Source organism: Balaenoptera acutorostrata, chromosome 11 (genome assembly GCF_949987535.1).
Source record: "Balaenoptera acutorostrata chromosome 11, mBalAcu1.1, whole genome shotgun sequence".
In the NCBI taxonomy this organism is placed as follows: Eukaryota; Metazoa; Chordata; class Mammalia; order Artiodactyla; family Balaenopteridae; genus Balaenoptera; species Balaenoptera acutorostrata.
In genome coordinates, this window is record NC_080074.1 from 40,946,882 (window position 1) to 40,974,544 (window position 27,663).

The window sequence follows — 27,663 nt, forward strand, 5'->3', positions numbered from 1 at the left end:
ATGCCCCCTTCCCTTGATTCCATGGGGCTGTAAAATCAAGCTCTCAACTGGACAGTTGCTTCCCAGCAAAAACTCTACTCCAAGGAAAGAGAGTCAACATTTTTGCTGGACAGATAGCCAATTCCACCATAGCTATTAGCTTAAGCCTCTAATATTTCAGGATTTATCTGTTACAAAGACGGTGCTTAATTTAAGCAGTACACAGAGTATACTGGAATTTGTACTCAGCAAGTCAGTAACAAAGGGGATTAATTGCAAAGACAATTGATCTGTCCTAGCACACCATTACCGGTGTTGAAGGGAACAGGATTGTGCCCCAGTGTTGATGGGGGCATGTTTCTATTTGGTAAAGGAAGCTCAGGTACCTGGTTCCCAATCCTCAGTTCTTCCTCTGTGGCGATATTTGGTTTCCTCATTGACTTTAATTGAGATTCTCCCTCTGGCTATGCTGTCTTTCTCGGCCCTCAGGAATCTCATAGCCTGCTCATGCTGGGCTTCTACTTCTTCTCTATTCGAGTAGTCCCTTACAGATGGTACTCTCAATGGGTTTTCCCTAAACATCCATACTCAGATTTTGTAGTCAGACTTAGTGAAGGCAATAAACAAAAGGTCTAAGGGTAGGATGTCTAAAGGAAACTAGGTTTTTAAAGTACGAGGTTTCCATGAACTTAAGAATCCTCTGTCAACTTTTTTCAAAGAAACGTGCTTCTATTGGAGAAAACAAAAATAAAGCTCCATTAGGTGCTGTTGCTTTGACAAATTTAATAGTAATAGGCTTACAGACAGGAGACAGATGCTCCTGTACCCGAAATACGCAGCTGGTTTGCCAGAACTGACATCTTCCTTCTTTGCTACCCTTGGTTTCATTAACCTTCAGAACTCCTTTTATTCCTGTCTTAAACTAATCTCATTATTCCTTTAAGAGTCTGGCATAAGCAACAGAACATGAGCTACATCGATAATTGTGTTAACCAATTAGGTTATCCTTTAACGGAGGCCTAAAGTTTACCCCAAATCTTAGATATGTATGGAGGTAAAAATTGGAGGATTTCATCTTAGCTAATGTGACACAATTTCCCAATGTATCTTTTTCCTCATGTTTAGATACATTTTGTTCAATCTGCATGAAGCATATTGACATGATTCCTAGTGATGTTACATATTAGAGCTTTCCTAAAAGCACATTGGAAAAATGGAATGGAAACCTCAATGTTTTAATCTCTCCTCCACAATATTATAGTGTTATCAAGGCTTAAAAATATGACTTAATCTATTAACCTTTTACATTTACAAATATGGAAAATTATTTACCATATGTACATAGGAATATGGTAGAAAACTAGTTAGGAAGTAAAATATCAGAAAGTACTGAAAGACCTCTGAGTACTCTGACTATTTATCCTGTTCAGTATTCTATTCCTAATCCTTGCTTTCAAGTACTTTTCTAACTATTCTGAAAGTTCCTCTTTTCTCCCAATTTTATTTGCATCGTGGATATATCTCAATGGTAGTCAATAGAGTATATTATAAAATGGAATTAATGGAATCCAGTCAACAGGCTTGATCCTTAAGCAACAACTTTATGCATGCAGGGAGAAATTGCTTTGTGGATGTCTCTGTCTGTCTCTGCCACCATTTGGCAGCAGCTGACTAGGTATTTTTGTTAAGAATGTGAGGTTTGGTTTTTTTGAGGTTTTTTTTGTTTTTGTTTTTTTGGTTGTTTCGCAAGACAATTTTCACAATGTAAAGTCTATATCTCACTGAGAGTAGGTCGGGAAACATCTTTAAATATGAAGGTCACAAGCAATTTTCTCCCCTTTCCTAATAATAAAAACATGCATTAGAATAGCTGGGGACATTTTTTATTATTTCCTTTCGTTTAATTTTTCCTTTCATTATTTCCTTTAGTTTTATTAATTCTTTTCACTTTAATTTTTTTTCTGTTCTCTATACTTGTTTTACCCTACATTTCATGCTCATAGCACTTTCCAATGTAGCAATGGTTACCATTTTCACTTTCCACTCAATAAAAATGTTCCTTTTATGATAGACAAGCATACCTCTGGGATGCACTACCATAACCAATGAGTGCTCAGCTTTTTCAGCCCAGAAGTTCATTTTAATTCATAAGGCTTGTCATTTATCAGAAATTAATCTAGACCTCCTGAGTCTGCCTTTTTCCTTTAAAAAAAAAATGAAGGGGTGTAGAGAAACTAAGTGCTCTGCATAACTCAAGGTTGTTAATATTAAATAAAATAATGTATTAACAAATAATGTACAGCTCCAAAATATTCTATCATATTATTATTATTGCTTTATAGGCAATCGGACCATGATAGTCCCAATTCAGGGGCCAAATTTACATATAGCTGGAGTAAGTCATCTGTTCGTGTCATATGATTTCTGGGATGCTAAACAGGGCCCAGGGCCCTGAAATACACTTCTCCCACCTGTTCACTGGTGCCTGAAAGTAATTCCCTAGAGTGTCATTATTTTGACTTAAGGTTTCTTGGTCTCTGTTAACATGCAAACAGCCCTGGGAGCACAAACATATTTATGTCGTACCTGTATACATGATAGTTTAGTACCATTCTTATGCCTGGGTTTCATTATTCAGGAATTAAGACCTTGAAGGACTAGGAAGGTTTAGAGCAGTTAAATACCGTAACACTGCTATATTTCAACAAGGTTATGTACTTCTGAAGTTTAGGATCCTGTTTCCTAGTGATTTATAATTTTTTTTTAATATCCATAACTACTTATTGTACCCTCTGGTCACTAAATAACATAATTTAATTGAATGCAGAGAGAATTCCAGTAGGAAGCTAAAGCATTTTACCATTTCTTTAAGCTGGAAAGCAAGCATTACGTTCAGATGCTAAATTGTGACAGACACTTCTAGTGGCATATGGCTCTTTGGAAGGCTTCCCTGTTTGGGAAACTGGCAGTTCTGAAGTCACCTCTGGTTAGTCACATGGCTAACTTGCAGATGGGTTGTCTAAAGCTTCCAGCAGACTTTCAGAATCATCAGAACACATTTGATTCACATTGAATCTTTGGTGTCACTCTGAGCAATGATGTTACTTTCTTCTATCAGAAGTGCCTAAAAGCTTAGTGTGAGACCTAGTTGAATATTTTGCTTTTTAAATATCAGAGTCCTCCTCCCCAATTTCCATTAAGCTTCAGATATTCAAAGAGGATGGAGGTATCAAGACAGATTTCCCAACTCAGCTGGTGGTAACTGGGCTGAAAACTACTTCCCTCCTGAATCATCTCATAGAAGGACCTAAATAAAGCTTTCTAATTCAGCCCAACTCACTTCAAGAGAAGAGCTTTGCACAGCTGTGTGGCTCATGAGGCCCTGGGGACTCATCTGCACATGCTCAGTTTCTCCGTGCCAAGTCCATCTGAGAAAGAGAAAATTCTGGAAGCATAACGTTGATAACAGTCAAAGTCCTGATGTATGATGTTTCTCAGAGGGTAATTTGTAAGTAGGTCAATAGACTTACCTTTGGAAACAAATGATGTCTGTTCTCATTTTTACCAAATGTTTATTTCATAATTTGCTTTATGACTAAATGTTGGGCTAAAGGATTAAATCAATGAGTAGGGTAAAGGTTAGTAGCAGTACACATAAAGCAGTGTGGCAAGTTTTGTATTATTACAAACTGCAGACATAGGCAGGGTTTGGGGTTTTTTCCCTTATAAAAGAAAAATCTACTTTCTCATATGCATATTTTTCCCCATAGAAGTTTAAACAGCTCTATATTCCTAAAATGATTAAAGGTCACTAAATCAGATCTTGTTGGTAAATTTTAGGCTTGATAAGTATTTACAAATGAAGTGGTTTCAGTGGAAAGAGTTACCTTGGAACATCAGAAAGAGTGAATCTTTTAATAATTTTAGATGAGTTCTATAACTTCATTAGACCTCTGTTTATTCATCTGTTAGTTGGGTGTTGAAGTTATTAACTCAGGTTTCTTGGAAGACTAAAATAAGACTGAAGCAGTAAAGATACTTTAAGTTTTTAAATGTGATATCTAAATGTACATTATGTATGTTATACATCATTAGCAAATCACTTTTGATTATTTAATCAGAGATACGACTAGTTCTAAACCTAGTTATGCCTCTCAGATCAGATCTCATCTGGATCTAGTCTATGCATTAAAAAAAAAAAGCACACTAAGATCTGCAATCAGAAAACCTGAGCTCTAGTTTCCAAGAGATTGATTTCCAGCTATGAGCCTTTATTCTTCTGAGCCTCAGTTTCTATCTCAGTAAAAGTATCATAACAGTAGCACCTGTCTCCCAGGGGTATTGTAAGGATTGAATGAGTTTTTGAATTGGTGTATAAGCATATATACATTCACTATATTTTGTAACTTATGAAGTGTTATGCTAATTGTAATAATTATAATACCACTTAAACTTTTAAAGTACCCACTCTTCAATATATTTCATGATATCATGGTGAGAGAATAACAGATATAAATTCAACAGCAGCAGTTGAAAAAAAATTTAGCCTCTAGCTAACCATACAGTATGGTTCATTTTCTGGCAATATCTTTAGTTTTCATTATATTTTAAGCCTCTGGGTTTGACAATCAGAATTAGTTTACACAAATGTTCCAAAGTACCCTGATCTTGTATAAGTTTTAAGTTTAAAATCCCATTCTGTAAAATTACAGAAACAAAAAACTCTTTTGAAGTTGATTATTACATTCAAGGGTATTATTTTTATTTGAAGCACATTGCTTAAACACTACCTCTCTGATTACTAGACAGATTGTAGATTAAAATCTTTGCCCTACTATGGACAAATACACATAAGAAAATACTATCTCTAAGTTTTCAGCAACTGTAAATTTTCAGTGGCTCACACATATGTTTAACCATCCACATTCCCATAAAGTAAAGTTTAATGCTGAGTTTTAATGTAAATGCTCTCTTTAAAGCTATGTAAACAAAATACTCTTATCAATGACAATAAATGATCGAAAATAAATTTTTTTAGTTAATTTTGTTCTCCACATTTTTCCCTCCTCTCTTCTATTCCTAGACAGTGAGCAAGACCCTCTATTTCCTTGCCTCAAAGAATTATGCAGAACTGAAAGCAGCACTGTTTTAGAAGATAAAAGAATTTTCCTGTCTGGTAAAAGTCTATACTTAGTCTAAAAGCAGAAAGGGACGAGGAAAGCTTTGGGCACACGGAAAATAATTTCCTTAATCTGCGAGCTGCAGTGAAGAGCAACTGCTCTGGAACCACTCGGGGCCCCCAGGCTTCAGAGGGGACAACCATACTTGCAGCTGGGGAGGCAGAAGCCCAGGCATGGGAAGGTCAGACCCTGGCAGAGATGTCAGTGCCAAGTGTTAAGCTGTACTTACGGCTACTGATGGCACATTTTCACTGAGACGCTCATGCTTTTACAGCCCTTACAAGAGAACAAAAGCAAAGACAAAAGAAGAAAAGACCACCACCACCACAACCTATTTTACGTTTAAATGATTCATCAACACATGTTACAAAATATATAATTCTCCTTCTATTAAGAATTCTGATTTTATATGTATATATAGATGCATAGATACAAATATATTAATATATTTAAAGTACATTTAAATAAAAGCTTTTGGAAGATGATAGGGAAATAACTCATTGTTCTACAAACTGGTCAATAAAAGAATTAAGGACTTTTATGCTTAATATCTTGTCTGGAGTATGACTTGGACATGAAGATTTTGTAAAGTTCCTTGGTGATGCAATTGTGTAGCCAAGTTGGAGGACCATAATTCTAGATACAACTGTCAGTTTACAGGATATCACAAAGTACAGAGGAACATGGCAAATGACATCATGAAGATGAAATTAGCAAAACCCTGAATGTAAGATGCTCTACATTCACATTTGCAAGTGTGGCCTGTAAAGCTCTGGCACTAGGTGGGAGGGAGCTTGTTAGAAATGCAGACTCTCAGGCCTCAACCCAGACCTACTGACTCAGAATCTGCATTTTAACAAGATTCTAAGGTGATTCACAGGCACATTAATATTTGAGAAGCCCTGCTCTATAAGGAACAAGAAACTGGTTTCTTTAACAGCAATATCAGGGAGGAAATAAAGAGGGAAATTACCACAGGATACTTAAAAGACATATCAATACATGAAATGTGGAAATTGGGATTCTGATTCACAAAAATAGTTATTTAAAGAACACTTGCTTATTTAGAAATAACTGGGAAATTTTGGACTGAATGATGACATTAAGAAATTTTTGAGATGTTATAAGTTCTTATAAAAATAGAGAACACATCTTTCAGTGATACGTGATAAATTTTTTATGGATTAAAGTTGATGGATGGATTAAAGTTTGGGATTTGCATCAGAATAGTTCAGAAGGAGAGGGGGAAAAGAGACCGGGTATAGATGAAAAGCTTAGACATGTTGGTAATAACTGACAACAGGTGATGAGTACATGAGGGAGGTTCATAACGCTATGCTCTTTGATTCTGGGTATTGTTTGAAATTTTCCAATATAGTAAGTTTCTTTTTAAAAAGGTTGTTGAATGACTGCTCTTGTTCTACAACAAAAAATTACTGACTTAAGAATTCAACTTAGGTTTGTTTCCCTGCAATATCTGTGCTTGTACCTTTCTTTGACTTCACTGATCCCCAGAATACTCAAATGCCTCTCAGTACTGCTTCACACTCATTCAGTGTATACGATGTGTCAGCACTGTATTATGCTTTAGGTATACAAATTTTTACAGGAAGTCACGGTAAAGGGAAAAGAGAAAGATAAACATGATAAGTACTATAATAGAAGCATAAGCAGAGTCCTAGGACAGGTAAGAGGAAATATCTTGGCCATGGACATACGCACATTTCAGACAAAGAATGGCATTTGAGAAGTTTTTCATTTGAATGTTGGTAGGTATTATTTCCTAGATGATGGGATCAGCACGTACAGAAAGGTGAAATTGTGAAAAAGCCCAGAATGCTCTTAGATGGTAATAACCCCGTATGGAAGGAAAAGAGAACATGGTGATGAATTGCTTGTAGATGATCATGAAGAAGTAATGGGAGCCAGGATAAGAAGGTAGATCGCAACTGCCTTGCTCATCATGGTACCCCAGGCCTCCAGCACAATGAGTAGTGCATAGCAAAAGAATGGATGGTTTTATCCTGAGGTCAATCAGGAGCCAGCAGATATCTTCAATGTTGGTGACATGATTCTAGTTTTAGAAAAACAGCAATGACAACAGTATGGGGAAGAGTCTAGATGTATAAACAGCTGAGGAGCGGAACAGAAGGCTGCTCTAATAGGTTAGGGGAGTAATGACGGGTGCCTAAACTAAACAGGTAGCAGTATGGATGATTGGAAGTCAGCTTCTAGAGATATTTCTGAATGGGAATTAGTAGGACGTGATGGCTGGATGTGACCATGACCAAAAGGAAATGGTAATTGATGATTCTGTTTTAACTTGTAAGACTGGATTTACAATGCACTTTACTGTGGCACAGGAAAGAACAAAAGCTTTTCCTTGGAAAAGTACTGATAAATTCTATTTTGAACAAGTTAAATCTGAGATGTCTGAGGTCAGCATTGGAATGATAAATCTGGAGCTATCTAAGGAAGTCAGAAAACTTGCGTGGGAAGCCTTTGCATATAAACAAATAATAATACAGAAAAGGTGATAGCCAAATTTCACTGAATTCTTCTCTTGAGCCAGGCACTCAGTATATTTCATTTGGATGACAACTGAAGTCATGGGGGTAGACAGAAAATAAATCACTGAAGGAGAGAAAAAAGGAGCTAAGACAGGATCTTGAATTTAAAATTTCTTGTCCCTTACTACAATCTCCACAATGCCCCCTCTCCCAATTCTTCATGCTTGCAAAACACTAGTGTCTCCTCTCCTTGTGGTCTCAGGTCCCTCACTCTCCTTTTCCTCCAAGCCTATAATCCCCTTCTAGCATTACTTGCCTCATAACTTAGTTGGGTTTCTAGACACATCTTTTCAGCAATGGGTCTGAAACTCCTAAGAAGTCCTCCATGCAGAATCCTGAATACCTCATTTATTTTTCTCCATTTCCAAATACTAAAATGCTCACTACAAGAAAATGTCTCAGTACCATGTGAGTTTATGCCTTTATGTTTTATTCAGCTATTTTAACAAAGACCTATTAAAATTCTCCCATGTGCCAAGCTCTGTTACAGGAGCAGAAATACAGCAGGATTGAAATAAAGTCTCTGTTCTCATGAGAAGGAGACATGTATTACAGTCTCTTGCTCTAGGTGTCCCTTACACCCACTTACTAATTGTGCACATTATAAAATGTCAAAAGGATCTTTGGTACCACTTTCTTTCTCCATAATTTCCTTGTCAATTTTCATAATTTGTGTGGCTTCCACTTTCACCATAATGCCTAACATTATCAAAATCCAATTTTTAGATCTACTTTTACTCACAACTGAGTTCTGGGCCCCAACTATCAACCTCAAGAAGGAAGTTTTTACCCAGTAATTTTGCAAGTTTCTCACACCCAACAAGTAGAAATGTAAAATGATTCTCTCTCTTTCTCAATTCAGATTTCTTCTGGTTTTGCTTTTTAAATTATTACCCCCATTTTCTGAGTCACTCCGGATAAAGTCAAGTGCAATTTCCCTTCCTTGTATAACATTTACTTACATCAGTTTTCACATTTTAATGTTTTCTTCAGCTTCTCATCCAATAATATCATATACTCTTCATGTGGAGAATGGCAGAACATTACTCTAGGCATATGCAGTCTCCCAGGCATGGAGGGTCTGGGAAGTCACATGAAATCATGTTCCCTTTATCCCATAAGCATCAAGGAACCATTAAAGGGTTTGGACAGGGCACGGTCCATTGTATGTTAAGTTGAAAACACTCTAGAAATAGTATTGATATATTTAAGGGTAAACAAGGGACTCTTTTAATGGACAGAGAAGATGTGGGCTTGGTCTGGGAAGAAGTAGCAAGCATATCATTACCAAATGAAACATTCTATGTCATTAATTTGAATCCCTATTCCAAAACCATGAGTAGACCCTCTTTTCCTTCAGAATAAATTGCGAAGAGCTCAGATTATCTCAGATTCATTTGATTCCATTCTAAATATTAAGTTATAATTCTTACCACTGTATTAATTATTCACACAAATTGACTCTTTAGTTTGAGGTATATATCATTTTCCAATGTTTCCTGCCTTTCTTCTGTCATTCTCATCATAAGGAATAACCATTAGTGTAAACTCCACTACTAGCATTTCAGTAATTCATCAAGACTCTGCTCAAATTCTACCCTTTTTAATGAAACGTCCTTAATAACCCTAAATGGAAAAAAAAAAAAAATCTCTTCCTCAGATGACTGTAAGGTTTTCAGGTTTTGTTTTCTACTCTCAGTCATTATTACTATTTTATTTATTGATGTATATGTTTAATCCTCCAAACTAGGTTATCATTTCATTAGAGGTAGCATTATTTCATATTCTCTCAAACCTAATTCAGTATTTTGCTCCTATGCAAAAGTCAAATAATGTTGGTAGGCTGGAATAATATTTATAAAAAATAGCACATTAAAGATAGTTCAAAACAAGGATCAGGTATAAATATCATCATGTGAAAGCTAAAATTAAAATTGTTACACTATTTAGACTTGTTCTAGATCAACAAACATTTCTACATGAAGTTCCCAAGAGAAAAGTAATCATGGGGAGAAGTATGCACAGTATGTTGCTATTCCAAGCTGGGGCTCTATCTAGTGAAACAGGTATTCTATTCCCTAGTGAAACAGATTTGCCCACGTTAACTCATTTGCCTTCTCAAAACAAACCAAGCAACAAACACACAGGGAGGGAATGCAAATTAGACAGAGTATTCCTCCCCCAGGTGGAGAGCAAACCTCCAAGAGCCATTCTATTTTGGTGGTAGTTTGGGAGTCAGAGCAAGGGTGGATGGGGAGTAGGAAAAGGGGAAGAGAGAAAGATATACAACAAAATAGCTCAGCTTCTCAAAGGAAAAACAACTCCCTCTATCCTTTTTTTCTCCATCATCCTTTCAGCAATTGCACTAAAAAAGAGAGAGAGGAGAGATCATCCTCACGAACACTGGATTTTTTACCCCTTAGTTTACAAAGTTCAACCAATTACCATAGTGGCCAGTAAAATTTCAAGAGCTTGGTTCATAATAGTGATTGCCTTTCTTGGGGTTGTGTGAAAGGGATGGGATAGGAAGGGCTGCTCCTCTCAACTTGCTTTAATAAACTTAGATTCTCTACTTCCCCTTTACTTTTGGGGGGGACCTCAATTCTGCTCTTATCCTTGGAGTTTGGGGTTTTCTAGGGCGAGACTCTGGATGGGCAATTTAGGAAGGCATTGGTTATGTGTATCAAGCAGTGCCCTTGTGGTCTTCACAGTTACTGAGGAAGAGTTCAGGTTACAAAGTTCTAAGGCGAGCGAGAGGCTGAGCAGAGAGTGACTGCAGTGAGAGTAGGCATTTATGTAAGATTTGGGGTAGTAAGTAAAGAGAGAAAGAGTAGTTTGGACTTTGCACTATTGCTAGCTTTTCATTTTAGTCTTCTTGGTGATAAGACAATCTGAAATCCTCTGGAAAAATATGATAAGTATTCAATAGTGGTATCACAAGGACATAGATCAATTACTTCAACCTCAACTCCAATCTTTGCTTTAATCCTGCTTCACATAGTTAAGGAATACAGATTATTTGCCTCTGACTCTACTGAAATATTTTATTTATTTTTCCAATTCTGATGCTCCCCCTAAATTTTTCAAATAGGAATTATGCCAGTAAGTCTTTTACCAAATAGGGGATTTTATAAAAAATTAATTGAAGATTTTCTAGGTAATCTTTCTCCTATTGCTTTTTTCTTCTCTATGAGAAATTTACAGCATTTGCTGAGAAAAATCAGTAATATAAAGAAAGCAGAAGTATTTCCACACATTCTAATGTTTAACTAACCCGGCCCCTGTTAGCCTTAGGTTTGCTCAGAAGTCAAGCATTTGAGATATAGAAGACTTAAGAAGCTAGAAGAAATGTATTTTCAAAGACAAAAATGCAAGACTGCTTTTCTTCTTTCAAGAATCAGCTACTCAAGAACCCTTAAATTCTCTCTAATATAGTTGACCTTTAAAACTTCATTTCTTGGAAAAGAAAATGAAAGATGTCTGCTTTGCAAATTTAAGAAAACCATTTGGGGATGTGTGGGAAGCAAGTGACACATCAGGGCTCCTCTTACAGGCCTCAATGCAATGGGCTCCAAACTCCACGAGGAAGGGAGTACAGCTTTCCTCATCACTCCCTCCATCTCCATCCAGATGGTTTCTTTGTTGAGGATGAGAAAATTATTTCTCCTTTGCACTTGGCTAAAAGTAGAATTTGTTACACAACATTACCTTCTCCAGGTAAGATGGGAGAAAAACAGTTTCTAGGCTCTCCTGTGGCATCACATAGATGTCCAGGTGTCCACATAGATGTTTCATGGGTTTAGAGACCCATAAAACACGGAGTAAACTGGACATTCTTGAGAGGGCCATATGTGATGGGAAGTGGAAAGTACCAGCACCAACCAGGGTTCATGGGGCTTTCTGAGAAATTTCGTAGCCACAGTACTTACAAGAAGAGTTTCTGATATATAAAGAACGCATACAATTCAACAGCAAGAGAACAATCCAATTAAAAAATGAGAAGATCTGAACAGACATTTTTCCAAAGACGACATACAGATGGCCAAGAGGTACATGAAAAGATGCTCAACATAACTAATCATCAGGGAAATGCAAATCAAAGCCACAACGAGATAACCTTATACCTGTCAGAATGGCTATTATCAAAAAGACAAGAAAGAACAAGTGTTAGCGAGGATGTAAAGAAAATGGAACCCCTGTGCACTGTTTGGGGGAATATAAATTGGTGCGGCCACTACAGAGAACAGAGGAGGTTCTTCAAAAACGTTAAAGATAGAATTATCATATGATTCAGCAATTCTACTTCTGGATATTTATCTGAAGAAAGTGAAAACACTGATTTGAAAAGATATATGCACCCCTATGTTTACTGCAGCATTAGTTACAATAGCCAAGATATGAAAACAACCTAAGTGTTCATTGATAAATCAATGGATAAAGGTGTGGTGTATATTATTCAGACATAGAAAAGAATGAAATCTTGCCATTTTCAACAATACGGATGAATCGTGAAGGCCTTATGCTAAGTGAAGTAAGTCAGACAGGGAAAGGCAAATACTGTATAATCTCACTTATATGTGGACTCAAAACAATCCACATATAACAGCAAAAAAAGAGCTCTGTCTACAGAGCACTGATTGGTGGTTGCCAGCAGTAGGGGTGGGGATGGGGGCTAGACAAAGTGGGTGAAGGGGGTCAAAAGGTACAAATGTCCAGTTAGAAAATAAATCGGTAATACGAATGCAATGTACAGGGTGGGGAGTATAGTTAATATTATATTGCATATTTGAAAGCTGTTAAAAGCATAAACTTTAAAAGTCATCACAAGAAAAATTTTATAACTTTGTAGGGTGACAGATGTTAACTAGACTTGTGATAATTTGGCAATTATAAAAATATTGAATTCTTATATTATACCCCTGAAACTAATATAATGTTCTATGTCCCTTATACCTCAATCTAAAGGAAACAAACAAACATAACAGTTTGGCCTCCAGGCAGCTATCTATTCACCTAACAACAACGAAAAAACAAAACTTTTAGAGGTTTAATTAAAATCATTGATGAAAATTATTTTGCCATGCTTCTCAAACATTTTTTTTGAAATGGGATCTTGCTACAGAAATCCTTAGTTCATGTTTCTAATATTTCTCTCAAAATACAGGCAATTATCTAGTTCACTGATTTACCGGTGACTTGCATTTGCAGAAGCAAAAGTCCTCTTATTAACCTGTATATTGTATAGCTTGAAAGTTGAAGGATAAACACCCTCAAGGAGCTGGGATTAGGACTGATGGCATCCTCCTATATGAATTGCAAAGAAGTCTTCCAGGTTTTTCTTGGTCTTTTGTTTTAGGAAGAAAGGTGTTTATGAAGCATATCAACAGGAAGTCACAGAGTGAGAGAGCTTTGTTTAACATTTGTCTGTCAGCTAACCGCGCTATTGTGCGGAGATTGGCAGAATCTTTTGGCATTTAAGCAGAAGTCTTTGTGTTTGTCATAAGTAGCTTCCAGTCGAAGACAATTTTCTATGTGACTGGGAGGCACACACTGTACCATTCAGAAGAAAACTTCTTACTCTTATCTTTTTCATTTTTTATTCTTTAAGAAACTTTGATTCTGAGTTGTGTAGTCCCTGTGTGTAGGCTTGAAATTTTCCATTGCCGTTTTGCTTTTTTTTTTTTTTAAACACTCTAATATTACAGTGTTTTTTAGTGTATTTCATTTAAAAGGTTACAATGTTCTGGAACAAAACACGAAAGAAACAATAGACTAGTGTCTATTCTACCAGGAAAGATCTAGGCATTCAATTTTCAGGGCTGGCATTAAAAAGTACACAGAAAATACACTTCTGTTTGAGTTACCTTAAAAGTAATATATCCAGTTGTTTTGGGTTGCTTTGAATTTTACTGTTAAAAAAAAATCTTATGTTTGGGAGTCCATGAAATTCTACCAGAGTCAAGAACTAAATGAAATCAGCTGTTTCACAGTTCCTGATTAAAATTATCAGCATCCACATTCCCAGGAGCAGCTCTTAATTGGAGATTAATTTGTAAAGGATAGGATACTCATTGGTTCATCCAGATCACAGGTAGAGATGAAAGAATGCTGAATAATACTTTTAAATAATCAGAATTATTTCAGATTAAAATAACACTTGCCATTTAATTTCATTTATACATAAAGTTTACCAAGTATTATAAATTTTACAAATCTATAAATTATTTCATAAAATTTGTATATAATTATAACCATTTTACAAGAGATGAATTTAAGGACCATCATTATTAACTTTTACCTGTATGAATACACAAAACTCACTATATGGTTTTGGGAAGTAGATCAGGAATAATCATGGCAAAGACCCATGCTCAAGCAGCAAACACACATGATAGGAAACCATTCATCAAATTATCTTTCTATAATGATTGCCTTAGGTTCTGGTTAAAGATGGCGACATAAAAAGATCCTGAACTCACCCCTTCCCATGGTCACATTAAACCTATGGCTACAAATGGAACAATATCCTCTGGGGGAAAAAAAAAAGAAACAAAAAAAGAAAACCTAAGAAACTTGCAGAGCAACTCCCTATCGGGCAAATGATAAAAAACCCCAAACACATGTAAGTAGTTAGGAAAGGCTGAGATGTAATCTCACCATAAACCCCATTGGCCAGCACTACCAGGCACAATCAGGAGGGAACTCGAACCTGGAGCTCCTGCCTGAGGAGCTAAGGGTTCATACCACACAACAAACACGTCAACTTTTAAGACCTGCACCTGAGAGACAGGCCCCCAAAACATCTAGCTTGAAAACTAACGGGGCCCATGCTCACGAGACCAGAGGGGCTGTGGTGAACTGAGAAACAAATTTTAAAGGACTTGCACAGGGACTCACATGCCACAGGGCCTAGGGCAGATGCAGCTGTTTGAAAAGGGCCCAGAATTTATGAGAAAGAGGCTTATTCCCTATATATAGTGATGGATGTTAACTAGACTTACTATGGTGATCACTTCACAAAATATACAAACATTTAATCATTATGTTGCACACCTGAAATTATACTAATATAACACTATATTATACCTCAGTTTAAAAAAACTGGGCCTAGGCAACACATAAATGGTAGAGTCATTTACTGAGACAGAAACAACCTGCAAAGAAAAGGTAGGATGTGATTAAGACTTCTCTTCTGAGTCGCCTACCAGGCATCAAAGTGGTAGTTAAACGAGTCCAAACTTAAAGAAGAGGTCAGAGACACAGTTATAAGTTTTGGACCCATTTTATTATTGATAGCATTTTGGAGTCATGGAATAAATGTTATTACCCAGGGAGTGAGCATGATAAAGTATGTACAGACATCTCTTTTAAGGATTTTTGCTATAAGAAACACTCTCAGGAAAGTAGCTGCCTACACACATTCATTGAACACCTGTGACGTGTGGTGACCTGTATATACTGATATAGGTCTCAGGTGATGGGCAAAGTCAGTTTTTGAAATGTGGTAAAAAGCTTTCTCTGTTAAGGAATGTAATATCCAAGGCCAGCATCCCCAGCTCTAGTTTTTTATCCAATCATGTCACACAATTTTCTAAGTAAACAAAATAAATAGTTTCTAGTTCAAAATGGTCTCTGACAAGAAGATTCTAATACAACCTCTCTCAACCGATTACTAAGATATCCATAAAGTAAATTGTTAAAATAAGATTCACTACTTTGGAAACCAAGACTGTCAGAAAACAATAACAGAATGAGAGGAACTGACACTAATTATTAAGTAAATTGAACTAAAGTAGGGAAAACTCACAAATCACAACTCAACTTTATCCAAGCATTAAAATTAAATATAGATTAAGACCAAACTTGAGAATGCCCTGAACAGACAAAACCATTTAAACCACATAAGGAAAACTAAAATCTAGCTTATTTCATGAACATAAGCAAAACTTAATCTAGGTTATTTCTTTCTTTTTTTTTTTTTTTTTTTTTTACTTATTAGTAACTTTTTTTTTAAACATCTTTATTGGAGTATAATTGCTTTACAATGGTGTGTTAGTTTCTGCTGTAAAACAAAGTGAATCAGCTATACATATACATACATCCCCATATCCCCTCCCACCCTCGCTATCCCACCCCTCTAGGTGGTCACAAAGCACCGAGCTGATCTCCCTGTGCTATGTGGCTGCTTCCCACTAGCTATCTATTTTACATTTGGTAGTGTATATATGTGCATGCCACTCGCTCACTTCGTCCTAGCTTACCCTTCACCCTCCCGGTGTCCTCAAGTCCATTCTCTATGTCTGCATCTTTATTCCTGTCCTGCCCCTAGGTTCTTCAGAACCTTTTTTTTTTTTTTTTAGATTCCATATATATGTGTTAGCATATGGTATTTGTTTTTCTCTTTCTGACTTACTTCACTCTGTATGAGAGACTCTACGTCCATCTGCCTCACTACAGATAACTCAATTTCGTTTCTTTTTATGGCTGAGTAATATTCCATTCTATATATGTGCCACATCTTCTTTATCCATCTCTCTGTCGATGGACACTTAGGGCTCCCATGTCCTGCCTATTGTAAATAGTGCTGCAATGAACATTGTGGTACATGACTCTTTTTGAATTACGGATTTCTCAGGGTATAGGCCCAGTAGTGGGATTGATGGGTTGCATGGTAGTTCTATTTTTAGTTTTTTAAGGAATCTCCATAATGTTCTCCATAGTGGCTGTATCAATTTACATTCCCACCAACAGTGCAAGAGGGTTCCCTTTTCTTCACACCTTCCCCAGCATTTATTGTTTGTAGATTTTTTGATGATGGCCATTCTGACTGGTGTAAGGTGATACCTCACTGTAGTTTTGATTTGCATTTCTCTAATGATTAGTGATGTTGAGCATTCTTTCATGTGTTTGTTGGAAATCTGTATATCTTCTTTGGAGAAATGTCTATTTAGGTCTTCTGCCCATTTTTGGCTTGGGTTGTTTGTTTTTTTGATATTGAGCTGCATGAGCTGCTTGTATATTTTGGAGATTAATCCTTTGCTTTGTTTGCAAATATTTTCTCCCATTCTGAGGGTTGTCTTTTTGTCTTGTTTATGGTTTCCTTTGCTGTGCAAAAGCTTTTAAGTTTCATTAGGTCCCATTTGTTTATTTTTGTTTTTATTTCCATTACTCTAGGAGGTGGATCAAAAAGGATCTTGCTGTGATTTATGTCATAGAGTGTTCTATGTTTTCCTCTACGACTTTTATAGTGTCTGGCCTTACATTCAGGTCTTTATTCTATTTTGAGTTTATTTTGAGGTATGGTGTTAGGGAGTGTTCTAATTTCATTCTTTTACATGCAGCTGTCCAGTTTTCCCAGCACCACTTATTGAAGAGGCTGTTTTTTCTCCATTGTATATTCTTGCCTCCTTTATCACAAATAAGGTGACCATATGTGTGTGGGTTTATCCCTGGGCTTTCTATCCTGTTCCATTGATCTATATTTCTGTTTTTTGTGCCAGTACCATACTGTCTTGATTACTGTAGCTTTGTAGTATTGTCTGAGGTCAGGGAGTCTGATTCCTCCAGCTCCATTTTTCTTTATCAGGATTGCTTTGGCTATTCAGGGTCTTTTGTGTTTCCATACAAATTGTGAAATTTTTTGTTCCAGTTCTGTGAAAAATGCCAGTGGTAGTTTGATACAGATTGCACTGAATTAGTAGATTGCTTTGGGTAGAATAGTCATCTTCACAATGTTGATTCTTCCAATTCAATATCATGGTATATCTCTCCATCTGTTTGTATCATTTTTCATTTCTTTCATCAGTGTCTTATAGTTTTCTGCATACAGGTCTTTTGTCTCCCTAGGTAGGTTTACTCCTAGGTATTTTATTCTTTTTGTTGCAGTGGTAAATGGGAGTGTTTCCTTAATTTCCCTTTCAGATTTTTCATCATTAGTGTATAGGAATGCAAGAGATTTCTGTGCATTAATTTTGTATCCTGCTACTTTACCAAATTCATTGGTTAGCTCTAGTCGTTTTCTGGTGGCACCTTTAGGATTCTCTATGTATAGTATCATGTCATCTGCAAACAGTGACAGTTTTACTTCTTCTTTTCCAATTTGGATTCCTTTTATTTCTTTTTCTTCTCTGATTGCTGTGGCTAAAACTTCCAAAACTATGTTGAATAATAGTGGTGAGAGTGGGCAACCTTGTCTTGTTCCTGATCTTAGTGGAAATGGTTTCAGTTTTTCACCATTGAGGACGATGTTGGCTGTGGGTTTGTCATATATGGCCTTTATTATGTTGAGGAAAGTTCCCTCTATGCCTACTTTCTGGAGGGTTTTTATCATAAATGGGTGTTGAATTTTGTTGAAAGCTTTCTGTGCATCTATTGAGATGACCGTATGGTTTTTCCCCTTCAGTTTGTTAATATGGTGTATCACGTTGATTGATTTGCATATATTGAAGAAGCCTTGCATTCCTGGGATAAACCCCACTTGATCGTAGTGTATGATCCTTTTAATGTGCTGTTGGATTCTGTTTGCTAGTATTTTGTTGAGGATTTTTGCCTCTATGTTCATCAGTGATATTGGCCTGTAGTTTTCTTTCTTTGTGACATCTTTGTCTGGTTTTGGTATCAGAGTGACGTTGGCCTCGTAGAATGAGTTTGGGAGTGTTCCTCCCTCTGCTATATTTTGGAAGAGTTTGAGAAGGATAGGTATTAGCTCTTCTCCACATGCTTGATAGAATTCACCAGTGAAGCCATCTGGTCCTGGGCTTTTATTTGTTGGAAGATTTTTATCACAGTCTCAATTTCAGTGTTTGTGATTGGTCTGTTTATATTTTCTATTTCTTCTTGGTTCAGTCTTGGAAGGTTGTGCTTTTCTAAGAATTTGTCCATTTCTTCCAGGTTTTCCATTTTATTGTCATAGAGTTGCTTGTAGTAGTCTCTCATGATCCTTTGTATTTCTGCAGTGTCAGTTGTTAGTTCTCCTTTTTCATTTCTGTTGATTTGAGTCTTCTCCCTTTTTTTCTTGATGAGTCTGGCTAATGGTTTATCAATTTTGTTTATCTTCTCAAAGAACCAGCTTTTAGTTTTATTGATATTTGCTATTGTTTCCTTCATTTCTTTTTCATTTATTTCTGATCTGATCTTTATGATTTCTTTCCTTCTGCTTACTTTGGGGTTTTTTTGTTCTTTTTCTCTAATTGCTTTAGGTGTAAGTTTAGGTTGTTTATTTGAGATGTTTCTTGTTTCTTGAGGTAGGTTTGTATTGCTATACACTTCCCTCTTAGAACTACTTTTGCTGCATCACATAGGTTTTGGCTCTTTTTGTTTTCATTGTCATTTGTTTCTATGTAGTTTTTGATATCTTCAGTGATCTCTTGGTTATTTAGTAGCGTATGGTTTAGTCTCCATGTGTTTGTATTTTTTACAGTTTTTTTCCTGTAATTGATATCTAGTCTCATGGTTGTTGTTGGAGAAGATGCTTGATATAATTTCAATTTTCTTAAATTTACCAAAGCTTGACTTGTGACCCAAGATACGATCTATCCTGGAGAATGTTCCATGTGCACTTGGGAAGAAAGTGAATTCTGCTGCTTCTGGATGGAATGTCCTATAATTATCAATTAAGTATATCTGGTCTAATGTGTCATTTAAAGCTTGTGTTTTCTTATTTATTTTCATTTTGGATGATCTGTCCATTGGTGAAAGTGGGGTGTTAAAGTTCCCTACTATTGTGTTACCAACCAAACCAATAAACAAACCCACCAATAAAAACAGGCACTAAAAACTAAACTGAGATAAACATAAAACCAATAACAAATCAAACACAGAAAGCAAACCCCAATTCTACCTTTGCTCCCAAAGTCCACCACCTCAATTTTGGGAATGTTCATTGTCTATTCAGGTATTTCACAGATGCAGGGTTTATTCAATCCGATCGTGGGGATTTAGTCCACTGTTCCTGAGGCTGCATGGAAAAATTTCCCTTTTTCTTCTTTGTTCGCACAGCTCCTGGGGCTCCTGGGGTTCAGCTTTTGTTTTGGCCCCACCTCTGCTTCTAGGCCGCCCTCAGGCATTCTCTTCCCCACCCAGACAGGAGGGGGTTAAAGCAGCTGATTAGGCCTCTCTTGCTCCCTCAGGCTGGGGAGAGGGAAGGGTATGGTAGTCATAACTGGAATGCCGGTTGGAGCTTGCCTGTGGCGGCAGAGACCAGCATGATGTTGCAACAGCCTGAGGTGTGCTGTGTGTTCTCCCAGGGAAATTGGCCCTGGATCACAGGACCCTGGCAGTGGTGTGCTGCACAGGCTCCCAGGGGGTTGTAGGTAGTGACCTGGGCTTGTACACAGGATTCTTGGTGGCAGCGGTAGCAGTTCCTGTCCACCTCTGGGGTCCAAGATGATAGCCACGGCTCATGCCCTTCTCTGGAGCTCACTTAGGCAGTGCTGTGCCGTCTGTGGGTACATGGAGCAAAAGCCCCTCTCCTCACACATCCTGAAACACTGGTCTCTTGCATCTCCAGCAGGTCCAGACCTTTTCCTGGACTCCCTCCCGGCTAGCTGTGGTGCACTAGCCCCCTTCAGGCTGTGTTCACGCAGTCAACCCCAGTCCTCTCCCTGGGATCACCTCTGAAGCCCGAGTCTCAGTTCCCAGCCCCCACCCACCCTGGCAGGTGAGCAGACAAGCCTCTTGGGCTGGTGAGTGCTGGTTGGCACCGATCCTCTTTGGGGGAATCTCTCTTCTTTGCCCTCTGCACCCCTGTTGCTGTGCTCTCCTCTGTGGCTCCGAAGCTTCCCCAACTCCTGTCCCCACCAGTGAAGGGACTTCCTAGTGTGTGGAAACTTTTCCTCCTTCACAGTTCCCTCCCAGAGTTGCAGGTACCATCCCTATTCTTTTGTCTCTGGTTTTTCTTTTTTCTTTTGCCCTACCCAGTTACATGGGGATTTTCTTGCATATTGGGAAGTCTAAGGTCTTCTGACAATGTTCAGTAGGTGTTCTGTAGGAGCTGTTCTACATATAGATATATTTTTGATGTATTTGTGGGGAGGAAGGTGATCTCCATGCCCTACTCCTCTGCAATCTTGGAGGTCTCCCTGATAAAGTTATTTTTAAAAAAGAAGAAAAATATAAAATACAATGATTGCCTTAAATAGATCTGAAGAGGACTCAGTTATTCCCTGAAGCACTGTTCTTAGTTAAAAAAAAAATAAAAGAGGACTCAGTTATTCCCTGAAGCACTGTTCTTAGTTAAAAAAAAAAAAAAAAAAGATCAGAATTCTGTAAAACATACAAGGTTGTGTGCTTTTTCTTTGGTTCCTAACATCTAGTACTTTGTTCTCCTGAAGGCCAAACTTTGGCCTTCTATTATTACTTTTTTGTATCTTGAGTTAAAATGTCTTCATCTACTCTAATCTTGTAACTTACCACCTCTGTGGTAATTATGTAATTGTTGAGTCCATCCAGTCGCACTTCCCTAAATGCCTACCCGGCTTTTGTATTTGGATATACCACCACCATCACCTGTCTAAAGCTGAATTTATCTTCTCTCTGAATTCTTTTCTGTTCTCAAGCTTATTTTTCATTGTTCTTATTTTGCATGCTCTCCATGTCCTTCCCCATCACATTCGATAATCTATCATGTAATATTAATTACATCCAATGCTTCATGTTTATTTCTTTTGATATCACTCTATTTCAGGACCATACCACATCAATGATTAATAATAACATTTCTCTTAAGTGTCCTCAGTGATTAAAATCAAACTCTATTTTCAAATAACCTCTATTTCACTCTGCCCGAATTTGGGGAACACTCTTTAATCTTGAGGTAAAGAACATGTCACACTTCTGCTCAAAATGCTTCTCTTGCTCCTCATTATATAAGACAGAATCTTAAAGTCTCATGTTTTCATAGTTAAGACTTCACCTTACTTTCTGCTCACTCTTCTGCGAAATCTCTTACTTGAATCATCTACTTGGGTTGACTTGTCTTCTAAGGCCTCTGCCTAGATCATTTTACTTCCCACATTTTATTTATGCTTCACCTTTTTCATTCTCAGTATTATTCCCTCTCACCATCATGCTACATCTTCATATATATCCAAATGCAACCCAACCTTCAACCTCATGTAGTTTCTTCTTTAATCAAAACTATTTATTGAGCACATGGTTTGTGCTATTCATTGTTCTATGCTATGAAATAGTACCAATGAGTAAGACACCATCTCTGCCTCCAAGAAGCGTAGAGCTGGTCAAGAATCAATTATAACAGTGTAAACAGTGCAGAAGAGGGAAGCAACCAACATTCATGGACCACCTGTATCAGCCAGGCACATTATGGGCTCCAGACAACCCTGTGAACTCAAGTTGGTAATCCTCACACTCGGAGAAATGGAGGCTAAGAAAGATTAGATAACTTGATCACACAGCTAGCAACTGGCCCCCAATAGTCTGTGAACCCAAAGCTTCCCATTGTACTCTGATGCAATGAAAACTTCACATAGCAATCTTGCTCTCTTTTGATTCCCTACCATATTTTGTTTTGTGCCATATATTTGACATTTATCATGCACTGGATTAATGCTTATTTCTTATATTTACTCAGAAAAACATTGCTTGAATACCTGCAAACTGCCTGACATTGGACCAAGTGCTAAGAAATACAAAGATCAACATGATAAAACCCTTGCCTTCAAGAAGCTCCCAGTCTAGTGTGAGAGGAAACCTTGATCATATTTTAAATTGTGTATTCCACTTTTCTAAATTATATGATATATACTCTCCACATTATAAATGTATAAGAATGGGATTTTAGGATTTTTCTCCTGGATGTATATCAGGTGATTCATAGCTTTTAGAAAATTATTCTCATTCTCAAGATATTTAAATGTACTAATATACAACTTTGCCAATTGTTTCATTATTCATTTGATAGAGAGGGTGGGAGGGAGGGAGACGCAAGAGGGAAGAGATATGGGGATATATGTATATGTATAGCTGATTCACTTTGTTATAAAGCAGAAACTAACACACGATTGTAAAGCAATTATACTCCAATAAAAATGTTAAAAAAAAAACTACACCTTTTAAAAAAAAGAAAATAAATTATCTCTGTATATCTTTACATAATCCATGTCTTCTTCACGTATTTTCTGTTTATAAATCTTTTTTATTAATTTGATTTTTCAGAGTTTTGCTTTTTAAGCTTAAAGAATAATTTTCTTAATTGCACTGAATTTCAGTGTACTAATTCAGGATTTACTACTGTTTAGGACTTTCCTCTTACCATCCATGAAGCTGAGTTTTTAATATTCACATTCTAGCTTCCTTAGTTGAATACCTTTTCCATTTTATTAATTATGTATTTGAGGATTGCAATTTACTTCTATTTTTTAAAATCATGACATTTTCAAGTTCAGAAAAAAAGCACAGAGAATAACATGGCATGTCTACATATAATTATCATTCAGTTTTATCAGTTTTTCAATTTTTGCAATACTTGCTGTGGATAATTTTTAAGAAATAACAAATGACTGTATTAGTTTGCTAGGGCTGTCTACCAAGGTACCAAAAACCAACTGCTTAAAGAACAGAAATTTATCATCTCACCGTTCTGGAGGCCAGAGGTCTGAAATTAAGGTGTCAGCAGAGCCATGCTCCCTCGGAAGCTGCTAGGGATGGATCTGTTTCATACCTCTCTCCTAGCTTCTGGGAGTTTCTTGGCCAGTGGCAGCATAACTCCAATCTTCACATGACAGTCTTCCTTTGTGTGTGTCTCTGAGCCCAAATCTTCCCTTTTTTTAAGGACACTGGTTATATTAGATTTGAGGACCACCCTATTCAGTATGACTTCATCTTAACTAATGACATTTGTAACAGTCCTATTTCTACTATTTCCATATAAGGTCACACTCTGAGGTACTGTGGGTACAACTTCAGTATACAAATTTGAGGCGGACAGAGTGCAACCCATAACAATGACAAATATCCTTGGCAACAAGGGGGTATATTGACTAGAGAATATAAAAATAATTTTTTTAATGACTTAAATTTATTCTGCTTTTTATCATCACCATGGTCTAGCATTTCCAAACAGCGTCAATGAGATTGACCAAGAGGTCCTTAATGTTCCCCTTGGCTTGATTAAACCTTAGCCAGGTTTCTTCCTGACCATAATAAGCTCCTGAACTCCCTTTTCTTAGAGCATCTCCCCTTTGATGAAAATCTTCTCCAAGCCTCTTGTCATTTTTACAACTCAGAAATGTCTTTCTCAAGACCTGAGAGTCATCCTTTTGAAAAGTAATCATCAAGAAAGATAGCTCTCCTCTCTTAGTCTCTGTGGGATGGTAGGAACCTAACTTTGATAAGCACCAATTAGCAAACACAGATGGCCTAATCACATTGACCAAGCTCCCCTCAACCCGATGACTTTCAGTACTTTTCCATTAGCTCACCGGAGTGTTTAAAACATCTCCCATCTTTTGTTGCAGCAGAGTTTAGTTCCAGCTCTCTCCTTTATTGCATTTCTCATGAATAAAATCTTCCTTGTCTGTTTAACTCTGTAGGGTATAATTATACTTTGACAGTTCAAAGTACTCTATTCCAAAGTCACCTGGAGTACTCTATGAGTCTTATTAAATGAGATTACAGCCCAATTGCTGGCTGTGTTTGTCTTTCTTCAAATGAGGCATTCTCTTACCATTAGTTTCCAAGACTGCTGTTGTTGGATTTGATATGTGACTAATGTGTTAATTTCCTACTATATATCCATTTATCTCTTCTTCCTTATTATTTAGTTGAGTGTGACAGTATTTCCAATTAAAAGATAGTACCTTGCAGGTGGCATTGGCCAGGTGGCTAAATTCCAGACAATGAGATGTAAGTGGAAGTTAGGAGGGTCTACTCGCTAACTTATCCTTCTTGACAGAACAAGAAACCCCACTTTGTTTAATCGGCTATATTTGGGTTTTCTGTTACGTTCAGCTAAGCTTAAACTTTAACTGACATAGCTTCCATGGCACATCTAATTTGCCACAAAGAATTACTCATTTAAGAACAAAGAATTGCAGTTTGAAGAAACAGTACTATTTTGCGGCAGATGGTGACACGAGTGGAGGCCACTGACGAGGTCTCTCAATGACGCAGCTCCTCACCAGTTAGTCAATATTCCTTCCCGGAGCTTACAAAGCATGGATTTTTATCAACCTAGAGCAGAATTCACCAACAGTTTTTTTTGAAACAAAATTAAACATACAAACTAGCTGTAAATCTACACACGGACAGTAAAAAGAGAGAGACAAAATAATAGCTGAGTGGCATCTGGAGTGAAAGAAGAGGAATATCAGACTGACCCCAGAGTGGCACTGTGTACTGTAATGGAGTCTATTAGCTTGTAATCATATCAGCTCATTATCTTGCATTACAAGGTATTTTATAATGCTATTTTCTTTTTGGATAGACAGTAGTGCTTTCACTCAATTCCCTCTAGCAGTCACAGATGTGCAGTGCATTACTCTGCATGCTCAAATTTCCAACCATAAGGCAGAGCACTGAGAATAATTCACATGGACTGATCATCAGGTTTACGAGTATTTTCCCACATATACTGGAAATATTCTTCATTCCAGGTCTTGGTTTCATATTTCATGGTTAACTAGCTTTCTTTCAATGTCTCATATATACTATCTGCCCTCAAATGAAGAAGTATTCTTTTAAATATTAAGCCTACTAATATTAACTAATATTATTAATTAGCAAGCACCAGTTACATATTTAGAGATCCAGAAGAATATTACATTTGTGGAAAAAGTAACAGTTACTGCTGACTGTTTGAAACTCAACTCAATTACTTCAGGCTTACCAATGTAAGTATTTGGAGACCACACCCACCCCCTGCCCCCATCAAATTTGGTTTCTAATAGGAAAAAAAGCAACTAAAAATCATACATACCATTACTTCCAATTCATACTTATGGATGTGAGCATTTTGGTGAAAATCTTTGTTTAAAAGATATTACAAACCAGAAATTTGGAATAAAAAAAGAATAGAATAGTTGTATCCTAATAAAGATATTTATTATTTTTAACTTATATTCCTAAAAAATCATATCCTATATAATGATCAATGTTTCCTATAACAAAATATTTGATGGGAAAGTGTATCATGGAGAAGATGTATGAGTCAGAATTTGGATTTACTAAGATACAGGGTAGGCCATGGTCTCCTGATGTTATTTGAGGATCTTATCTTTGTACCCAAAGACTCTCCCACATGCCCATATGATGCCATATTATTTGAAATGTCACTGTTTGCTGAAGGATAGCAAGTAGCTCACTGAATCAGCAGGAGGACTAGAAAAACTCCCTAGCAGGAACAGAGGGAGTTAAGGTTCAATGAAGATTCAGCCACGGACATGTATGCTTAGGATGTGTGGCAGATTATATTACGTTCTCAATTCTCCATTCCCTTGTAATAACATTATACATTCATACCCTTGCCATGGTCTCTTGGTAGAAAAAGTGTTATTTCCTAGCTTCTTGACTTTGGGCTTAGCCATGTGACTTGCTGTGTCCAATGGGATATTAGTGGGCATGATAGAGCAAAGGTTTGCATCGTGCCTGGAATGTGGATGCACCAGGTATCATGCTGTCCCAGAAAATGTGAGCCATATGGAGAAATCCTAAACGCTAGGCATGGCCTGGAGCCAAGTCCAGCCATGCGCAGTCGAGATCAGCTGAGCCCCAGTTAACATGCAACGCGTGAGTGAGAAGCAAGTACTTTTGCTGTATGCCACTGAGATTTCTATAGTAGTTTATTGTGCAGTATAAGCTGAGCAACATAGGAAAACAATGGCCCCATTACTACTGGTTACTGATAGCCATAGATGTTGCTAAAAATAGCAATAAATATCCTTGTACTTTCCTGATTTTCCTCTTAAGTATTAAATTTCTTGATAAAAATAGGTAATTAGGTATCAAAAGGTAATATAGCTCTTTCTGCTTTCATGGAAGTAGGTGAGGTCATTGCCCAAATATTTAAGGGTTATGCCAAAACAGGGAGGGTATTACCACAATGGACAGCCAAAACAACAAATACACACTAGAGTTACTCAAGAGAAAGAGGTAGGCATGGAAAAGAATCCCAATTTAGGAAAATAAAGGCTAACAGTACAGCATTGGCAAAAGCTGTTGCTTAATACTTAATAAGTATTACACCAAAATAATGGTTCAATGTTTATTTTTAAAATCCGGAATACAAAAGAAAAATTGCCATCTTTCCTTCAGGTCTTCTCTGAGCCTTTAAAATATATATATTCATACAAACACACACACACACACACTTTGTGACTTTCCTAGGCAAAAGAAGGCATAGTGTGTGGCATTCCCCAAGTTTGACCAGTGACCTGTTTTTTGGCATCTCATATGTGACTTGTTTTATTTGTCCCCGATAACACAAACTGAGAAATACTGTTAGAGGAAATCACAAAGTATTTTTGGAGTACACGGAAATTACTAATTTGACGAATTTACTAAATTACTAATGTGACTAATTGTGTCTGCCAGGAGCTGCACATAGAGAGGGATGTTTGTGAGCAGAATCTAGAATTATGTGTAGGACTTTTCCAGGGAAACTTCTGAGAGAAGAGCATTTCAAGTACATACAGGAAAGAGAATCTAATATGAAAGACAGATATATAATGAAGTACTTGGGAATTTCAGTAAGTGATGCCCAACAAAGATCAGTAAGAACGATGGAAGTTTAGATGTTTGTGATGATGGTTATAGCCAAGGCAATAGAGGCACCGTGGTGTGGTGCTTAAGAGCATGAGCTTTGGCCTTCAGCACACCAGAGTAACTGGCCCTGTGAACTTGGGCAAAGTAAGTTACTTATCTCTGCCCCAGCTTCTTCAGTTATGAGGTGCTAAACTTGATGGCACATTCAAAGAATG